Source organism: Silene latifolia, unplaced genomic scaffold (assembly GCF_048544455.1).
Source record: "Silene latifolia isolate original U9 population unplaced genomic scaffold, ASM4854445v1 scaffold_57, whole genome shotgun sequence".
Classification (NCBI taxonomy): domain Eukaryota; kingdom Viridiplantae; phylum Streptophyta; class Magnoliopsida; order Caryophyllales; family Caryophyllaceae; genus Silene; species Silene latifolia.
In genome coordinates this window covers 4369955-4378089 of record NW_027413480.1, presented here as the reverse complement: position 1 = coordinate 4378089, position 8135 = coordinate 4369955, and the positions used below count along the sequence as shown (strand labels likewise).

General features: G+C 41.0%; 1 non-coding gene across 1 annotated transcript; it reads right to left on the bottom strand.

Moving 5' to 3' along the window:
- Positions 1-7677: 7677 nt before the first annotated feature.
- On the bottom strand, positions 7678-7784 carry LOC141639876 (small nucleolar RNA R71). Its single transcript, XR_012542737.1, has one exon. It is a non-coding gene; the product is annotated as a small nucleolar RNA R71 (small nucleolar RNA).
- Between the last annotated feature and the right edge of the window lie 351 nt (positions 7785-8135).

Below are 8135 nucleotides of genomic sequence, written 5' to 3'. Positions count from 1 at the left end.
AGGCCTGATATAACAATACTCTGTCAGGCTATCTAAAATCATAGTATCAATCACTCCTGGCTTGGTGCCCGTGGTTTTTTCCCTTTTTCCCAGGGTTTTTCCACGTATAAAATCACTGTGTTATTGTTTGTTACATGTTATTTTACTTAATAATACTAGTCAGGCGAATTGTTTGAGTTAGATTACCCTACATATAAACCTCTGGCAGGGTATTCCTGTTTGGTAGAATCCCTGTCAAAACAATTGGTGCCCACCGTGGGGCATCTAGCTCAAAAACAATCAAAATCCATAACCTAACACCACGAAAACTTGAGAAATGGCAGGAGATAGCATTGAGCAACAACTGGCTGCCGCCCAACAGCAATTGTTGGAAATGGAACAGTTGAAACAAAAAATGGCCCAGTGAAAGCGAAGTTGCAAAATTGAAAGAGTCGAAATCCACCTAAAACTAAAGCTGGGAGAAAAAGCTTCAGGATCAAAGTTGATAGTTCAGCCTGGCACACCATTCTCCTCAATCATCAGGAATATTGATTTCTCCAATATTGGCACTCCTACTCCACCAAAGTCCAAGACAGGAGAAGAAACAGACTCAGAAGAACTCCAAAATGAAGAAACCTCATCAGATCAAACCAATACAAATGACCATTATGATGGCTATGCTCCAGGAAATCCAAAAACTCCATGACAGATTTGAGAAGATCCCAGGAGTTCCTATCCCAATTGAAGAAGCAAACCCAGAGAGCTATGCTGATTCACCCTTTGTGGATGAAATAGCAAAAATAGACCTGCCAAAGAAATTTATGGTTCCCTCCATGAGAATCTATAATGGGACCACAGATCCACAAAACCATGTTGCCTACTACAAGCAAAGGATGCGGCAAAGATCAATTCTCGATGAACTACGTCAAGTCCGCATGTGTAAGGGATTCGAACAACTCGAACGGACCGCCCTACAATGGTACATAAACTCGCCAAATGGAAGCATCAAGTCCTTTGCTGACTTGGTCAACTCTTTCAACCATCAGTTTGCCAGCAGTAGAGAGCTAGAAAAGAGATCCAGTGACCTATATAGGATCAAACAAAAGCCTGGAGAATCGATCAGATCTTACATGACAAGATTCAACAAAGAAAAGGTTTCAATCCCCAGATGTGATGGTGGAACAGCCGTTGAAGCTTTCGGGCAAGGGCTATCCCTGGACAGTGACTTCTATGATGCAATGACCATGAAGCCCTGTCATACCTTTGAAGATGTCCAAGCATTAGCCATAGGCTAGATCAGGCTGGAAGAGGACAAAGGCTACAAGGCAGACAATACTGACAGCAATTCAGGATATGACAAAGTCAACAGGAAAAGTTCTAACCACAGAGGAAGCAGTTCCAGGCCATCTCCCTACACAAGACCTGACATATCAGAAGTCAACTATACACATGAACAACGAGGTAACTCCTATACTTATCCTCCTATCCAAGAATATAACTTCTCTGTTGACATTGCAGGACTGATCAAGAGACTTGACCATATGGAAGACATTGTCAAGTGGCCAAAGAAGTCAGACAACCCCAACCCAAGGAAGGACACCACCAGGTGGTGCGAATTTCATATGGACATAGGGCACACAACAGAAGAATGCCTGGGATTGCGCAGACAAGTGGCTTACCTGCTAAAGAAAGGATATCCGAAAGACTTGATGCCAACGAAGAACAGGGAAGATGATGGAACAAGAAGGAACATAGAAAGGCAACAACATGACTTACCCCCTACACCACCCATTTATGAAGTCAAGTTCATCAATGGAGGATCAGAGATTTTTGGCCTGACCAGTTCAGCCGCAAAGAAAATTGCCAGGGAGTCAAAAATGAAATCTCCTTTTAAACCTAGCAATTTACCTCAAATTACTTTTGACGACACTGATATGCAGGGCATTCCAGACATCCACCATAACAGCCTGGTTATCACCATGCAAATAGGAACTGCACGTGTCATGAGAATCCTGGTAGATGGAGGCAGTTCAGTGAACCTGATCATACTTGATGTCCTTAAAGCAATGAAGATTGATGAAAGCCAGATTATAAAGAAATCTAACGTCCTGGTAGGATTCAATGGAGAAACAAGGAACACGTTGGGGGAGATACACCTGCCCACATACGTGGAAGGAGTATCCTCATACGAAAGATTTGGAGTCCTGGACTGCATGTCATCCTACAATGCCATACTAGGAAGACCATGGATCCACAATGTAAAGGTCATACCCTCAACTTACCACCAGTGCATCAAGACACCAACAGAATGGGGAGTAGCAACCATAAAAGGTGAACAAAAATATGCCCAAGAATGCTATACTGAGTCACTAAAGCCTTCCAAGGCAGGTAAGTCTCTCGCCTAGCAATTACAGTACCCTGTCAGGAGAACTCATGTGGCAGAAACCAAAATGGAAACAGATCAAGTAATCTTAGACCCTGAGTATCCTGACAGGCATGTACTAGTAGGATCTGATGTCCCTGACAACATCAGGCCAGAATTAGTAAGTTTTCTCAAAAGTAAATCTTCATGTTTTGCCTGGTCACATTTTGATATGACTGGTATAGATGCCAATATTATTACACATAAACTAAATATAGATAAGTCTTATAAGCCATCCCAGTGAAAAAAGAAAAAGTTTGCATGAAAGAAATGCTATCATCAATGAAGAAGTGGACAAACTATTGGACATGGGGATGATAAGAGAAGTCATGTACCCTGACTGGCTAGCCAACGTAGTAGTGGTACAAAAGAAGAATGGCAAGTGGAGAGTCTGTGTAGATTACACAGACCTCAATAAAGCCTGCCCAAAAGACCCATTTCCACTCCCACACATAGACGTAATGGTGGATGCTACAACAGGGCATGAACTCCTGACATTCATGGATGCCTCGAGTGGATTCAACCAAATCAAAATGCACCCATCTGATCAGGAACTTACTGCATTCATCACAGAAAGAGGCATATACTGCTACACAACAATGCCCTTTGGCCTGAAAAATGCAGGGGCAACATACCAACGCCTGGTCAATACAATGTTCAAAGACCAAATAGGAGACACAATGGAAGTCTATATTGATGACATGGTGGTCAAATCAAAGAAGGCTGAAGATCACATCAGGGACTTGGAAACAGCTTTCAAGATCCTGGAAGAATTCAACATGAAGCTTAATCCATCCAAATGCCATTTTGGAGTCTCTTCAGGCAAATTCCTAGGTTACATGGTGACCAAAAGAGGAATAGAAGCCAGCCCAGAACAAATAAAAGCCATACTAGACCTAGAATCTCCCAAGTCAGTCAAAGACATTCAAAAACTGACAGGACGAGTTGCAGCCCTGAATAGATTCATTTCCAGATCATCAGTAAGGTGCAAGGCATTCTATGACCTACTCAATAAAAACAAGGCATTCAAATGGTTGCCTGAACATGAAACAACCTTCCAAGAGCTCAAAATATACCTAACTACACCTCCACTACTTGCCATACTAGACAAAGGAGAACCCCTGACGGTCTACCTATCTGTCACAGAGACAACAGTAAGTGGAGTCCTGACCAAAGAAATTGACGACCAACAACATCCAGTCTACTATGTAAGTAAGAGTCTCCTAGACGCAGAAACTTGGTATGGCTTACTTGAAAAATATGTACTTGCTTTAGTAATGTCCTATACTAAACTTCGACCTTATTTTGAAAGTCACCCAATTATTGTAAGAACCAACCTGCCTATCAAATCTGTCCTGACAAAGCCTGAGTTGTCAGGCAGAATGGCAAAATGGTCAGTACAAATTAGCACCTATGATATAACTTTTGAACCCAGGACGGCAATTAAATCTCAGGCATTAGCAGACTTCGTGGCTGAATTCAGTCCTACCCTAGAACCAGACCTCATAAAAGAGGTCAATCACCTTGACACCCATAAGACAGACCAGGAATGGACTCTACACATGGATGGAGCAACAAATATAAAAGGCACTGGCCAGGACTAGTCCTGAAGTCACCACAGGGAGACCTAATTGCACAGGCTATTAGTTGTGAATTCAAAGCCACAAATAATGAAGCTGAATATAACGCCCTGATTGCTGGACTAAAGGTATGTATAGAACTCGGTATAGCAAACCTCACGGTAAAAACTGACTCCCTCTTAATTTCCAACCAAGTCAAAGGAATATATGCAGCAAAGGATTCAAAAATGATGCTCTATTTAGAATATGTCAAAAACCTTTGCAAAAAATTCAAAACCTTTGACATTGACCAAATACCAAGGGACTTAAATACCCAGGCGGATGCCCTAGGCAGCCTGGGATCAAGCTTCAGCCCTGCTGTGTTCGATAAAATACCCATCATCCACCTGTTGGAACCAACCATAGAAAGTCCTGATCAAATTTGTCCCATCCAGGAAGACATAACCTCCTGGACTAAACCCTACTATGATTGGTTCTTACAGGATACTCCCTAAAGATAAAAACGAAGCAAGGGCCCTGAAAATCAAAGCATCCACTTATACCATTATAAATAACACGTTGTTTAAAAAGTCTCAGGCTGGACCTTACCTACATTGCCTGGAACAAAATGAAGCCAGACAGGTCATAGAAGATGTACATGATGGATACTGTGGAAATCATAAAGGTGGCAGAAGCCTGGCAAGCAAAATCCTCAGGACAAGCTATTTTTGGCCAACCCTGAGAGCTGACTGCATAGCATATAGCTCCAAATGTGAAGCCTGCCAAATTCCCTCCCCTTATGTCCATCAACCATCAGAGCTAATACATTCCATCTAAGCCCCCTGGCCATTCATGAAATGGGGCATGGACATAGTAGGCAAGTTACCCCATGCGCCTGGACAAAAAGTTTTCATGCTAGCAATGACTGACTACTTTTCCAAATGGATAGAGGCAGACTCTTACAGGCAAGTCAAAGAAAAGGATGTCATATCATTCATCAAAAGGAATATCATATCCATATATGGAATACCTTCAGAAATAGTTTGTGACAATGGTACACAATTTGTGGGAAAGAGAACAACAAACTTCTGTGCACAATGGAATATCAACCTAGTCACATCCACACCAGGCTATCCAAAAGCTAACGGACAGGCAGAGTCAAGCAACAAAGTAGTAATTAGCTGCCTGAAGAAAAAGCTAAAAAGAAGAAAAGGAAGATGGGCAGAAGAACTACCTCTAGTACTGTGGGCTGATAGGACTACTGATGTGACCATAATTAGCGCATATTTAGTCCCCGAATTAGCCTTGTTTCCATGCTTTTTAGTGCATATTTGGGTCATTTATTGTCTTTAGTTCTTTGTTTTGCATATTCTTTGAGGTTTTGTGTCCTTGGTAGGAAAGGAGTGCAAACCTTGCATTTTCATGGCAAAATGAGACTAAATTGATTGAATTCAATGACCAAGCATCAAGGAGAGACAAGATTAGAAGGCCTTTGTACATATTATAGTAGATGAGCAATGTTGAGGAAAGATCCTTGCATCTCCAAGGAAATCCCCAAGGATTTTATGAAGAAAAGGGAAGAAAAGAAGAAGAAACAAGACTGAGGAACAATCCGTGCGGATTGTCCTGAATCCGCCCGTCCCCAGCACCACAATCCGTGCATCTTCCTTCAAAGACGCCCGAGCAGCAGCTACCAGAAGACGTGCGTCTTCCCTCAAAGACTCCCGGGCAGAGACCGTTGAATCCGGCCGTCCCGTGCCTAAGACGCACGGATTCCAGTCCAGCACAAATCCGTTTCTTCAAGCTTCAAAGAAAGATGCCCTTCCTTCGAAAAATACCGGCGTTTCCCTGATCAAATCTCAAAAGTGTAATTACTAGTTTAGTCCTTAGTTAACCCTAATGCATCCACCTAATTTCCACTATAAATACCCCATTAGTCTAATTAGAAGATCATGTTCTTCTTATCAATTCTTAGAGTAGTTAATATCAATCAAATCTCTCTTTAGTTTTGTAATCAACAATTAATCAAGTTTTAATACAAGTTTTATCTCCTTAATCTCTCTTTTGTTCATCCTTTATTTTGGGTAATTGAAGATTATTTGGGTTATTATTGGGAGATTGACAACCTCTCAATCAAGCATCAAGTACTTCTTTTATTCTTTGCTTTATTATTGGAATCATTAGTAGGTATAATTCTCTTAATCCCTTTTTAATTATTGTTAATTACTTTCATTTATTCATCATGTTTCATTTTGTTGGTATGATTGATAACCTTGCTAGCATGATCAACATGATAATGAGTGAGTAGTCACCTAGCTAGGGTTAATGGGTAATTAGGGGAAACCAACATGGGGAATGATTCATGCTTAAATTAATATGCTTTCATGGTTTATTTGCTTGCTTGTTTTGATCTCAACTCATGCACATGTTATGTTTGATGAAATGCGAGCCTATGAATCCTTGCATTTTTTACCCATCACCTATCTTTTCAATGAGACTTGTAAGACATAAACCAACTCGAGTCTCATTAGACCATGCATGTTGTTGAGTAGGGAAGATTAAGTCGACTTGTAGGTGTTGTACAATCTAATCGATTCGGCTCCGGGACCCAAACTTTCCTAGGATTGTAAGATATATCCCAACTCAATCCATCACAACAATAATTTCTTGCTTATAATTTGAGAACATGTTTGTATGATCAATTCCCATGATTCCCCTATGACCCCATGATACCCTAGTGCTTTTTATCAATTGTTTACAACCCTTTCACATCATCTTGCTTATTTACTTTCATTGCTATTTAGTTTAGTGACCTTCTACATCAACCCAATTTATGACACCTCTAAGACACCACTAGTTGCAATAGAAATCTCATCTCAATTCCCGTCCCTTGGGATCCGACCTTTACTTGCCTCTTTACTAATTGTAGAGTTGTTTGTGAAGTTATAAATTGTGTTTTGGTCTAGGTGCTCCTAACGACAAGTTACCGAAAAGATTTAGTCCCGACCAAAAAATGGCGCCGTTGCCGGGGACGGTGTTAACTTGATTTAGATTTTATTATATTGTTATTAGTTGTGTCTTTCTTTGCCTTGGGGAAGTAAAACTCCTCAAGGTTTGTTCTAATTGTTTTCGAGTTGTTTGATATTTTGCATGTCTAGAAGGTCACAAGGTGATTTGTTACCTTTTGATCGTGAAATTGAAAGAACTTTGACAACCAATAGAAGACTTGCTAGGAGGAATTTGAGAGGTATTAGTGAGGTTGTAGATATTCAACCGACTATTGAGTTCATCAACCCTTTTGCAAGAGAAGGTGAGGAGAACCCAACACAAATTACAACACAAAATCAACCCACAATGCCTAAGTTTTCATCACATTCCGTACCCACCGAGGAGAACCTACCCAATGGTACTCCCACACCACAACATTTGACCGGAAATTTTATTGCCAAATCCGCCTTTATCCAATTAGTGGAAAGGAGCCAATTTGGGGGGATGCCTAGTGAAGACCCTCATTCTCATATGGAAACCGTTTGTGATGCAATTTCTCAAACCGGTGTAACTCAAGACCAAATTCGACGGGTCTTATTTCCTTTTTCTCTAATTGGCACCGCGAAACAATGGTTGAAGGGCCTTGATAAGGCCACTCTCGGAATTGAATCTTGGAAGAAGTTGGCTCTAGCTTTCTACAAAAAATTCTACCCACCGGAAAAGACTAACATGTTAAGAGCCCAAATTACGGGTTTTAAGCAAAGGGATGAAGAATCTTTGTATGAAGCTTGGGAGCAGTTCAAGGGAATTTATCGCTCATGTCCTCACCATGGACTTAGCGAGTGGTTCTTGGTACAACAATTTTGGAACGGTCTATATGAAGATTCAAGGAACATTCTCAACATGGGATCAAATGGAATGTTCACCGAAGTTGATGACAATCAAACTTGGAACAAAATTGAGGAAATGGCGGTCCATAACTCACAATATAGTAGACATCGCAAGGCTACTAGAGGAGGAAAGCATGAAGTGGACTCCGTTACTCAATTGGGTGCTTAACTTAGTGCTTACATTGACACAATCAATTTGAAGTTTGAAAAAGCTATGGCTAGACTTGAAGAAGCCTCAAAATCACCAAAGCATCATGTTAATGCCATGACGGCATCTTCATCAATCCCAAGTGGGAT